The following is a 1,355-nucleotide window of genomic DNA, read 5'->3' as shown; positions in this document are numbered from 1 at the left end:
AGTCGAGATATTTGTTCACTTCTCTTGTCTTTGATGAAAATCCTCCATGTTTCTTCAACAGAAGTCGAGATATTTGTTCACTTCTCTTGTCTTTGATGAAAATCCTCCATGTTTCTTCAACAGAAGTCGAGATATTTGTTCACTTCTCTTGTCTTTGATGAAAATCCTCCAAGTTTCTTCAACAGAAGTCGAGATATCTGCGACTGAGGGAGGCAGGGGTGGATGGGTGGTACAAGTTGTAATATTAGCGATAAAATGGCCGCCAAAGTTTGGTGACTTTCAAAACTCGAGTGCCCTTGGAAATTGAAATTGTATATATTTTTCTTGTTGTAGATCTATGTCTATTTGTAAAGTACTTCAACGTTTTTCAGTAAAATCTACAGAAAACTTTGTTTCTAAATGAACATTTTATTGTAAGGGTTGAGCGTGTGAAACATCGATAGGACTTGCCCAAAGGGCGGGGGGGGGGGGCACTATCTTGGATGTTATTTGTCTGACGAGCGTCTGATTTCCCCATGATGTCTCAAGTTTTGTCACTAGAGAGCAACTCCGTGCGAGGCCAAAGTGGGTGGATTCTGTCATTAGAAATAAAGTCTAGGAAAACCCCTAGAGTGATACAGCGCTTGATTGACAGTGAACTGAGTGTTGGTTGTCTCGAGTCCTGTTGCTCGCTTCGCCCGACATTTCGTTACTCTAGAACCTCAAAGTACTGTCTGGTCACGGGTTCCAATCCGGGTAGCGACCGAAAAATTTTCGAATCTAAAATTGTCTCCATTCACCTCCTTTCCTGCTCTTAGTCTACAATGTTCTGTCGTCTGCTTTCGTCTCCACTTTCTGTCCCCATCCCTCACCTCCTTTGCCCCCTCCTCTGAGCCTGACTCTTTCTGTTGCCTTTCTACCGAAGTGCCGAAAATTAGAGGTGTTACAAGAGAGTAACAAACACTAAAGATGAAGAAGGAAAGATAAGGACGATAGATTATGTTTGATAGGAAAGAAGAAGCAAACCACTCCAGAGCACCCGCCAACCACCCACTCAGTGCAGGGTTTGTGCCAACAACTCACTGCACGTGCACGCCCGCCGTCACTGCACTCACCCGTCACTGGGGGAACTTGATGGGGGCAGGAAGGATGGGGCAGGAAGGATGGGGCAGGATGGGATGGGGGCAGGGTGGATTGGGGCAGGATGGATGGGGGCAGGATGGGATGGGGCAGGATGGATGGGGGCAGGATGGATGGGGACAGGGAGGATGGGGCAGGATGGATGGGGCAGGAAGGATGGGGACAGGGTGGATGGGACTGGGAGAAGTGAGGATGGGGCAGGAAGGATGGGGACAGGGTGGATGGGGCAGGAGAGG

Source organism: Aplysia californica, unplaced genomic scaffold (genome assembly GCF_000002075.1).
Source record: "Aplysia californica isolate F4 #8 unplaced genomic scaffold, AplCal3.0 scaffold01363, whole genome shotgun sequence".
Classification (NCBI taxonomy): domain Eukaryota; kingdom Metazoa; phylum Mollusca; class Gastropoda; order Aplysiida; family Aplysiidae; genus Aplysia; species Aplysia californica.
This window is presented reverse-complemented; position numbering follows the sequence as displayed.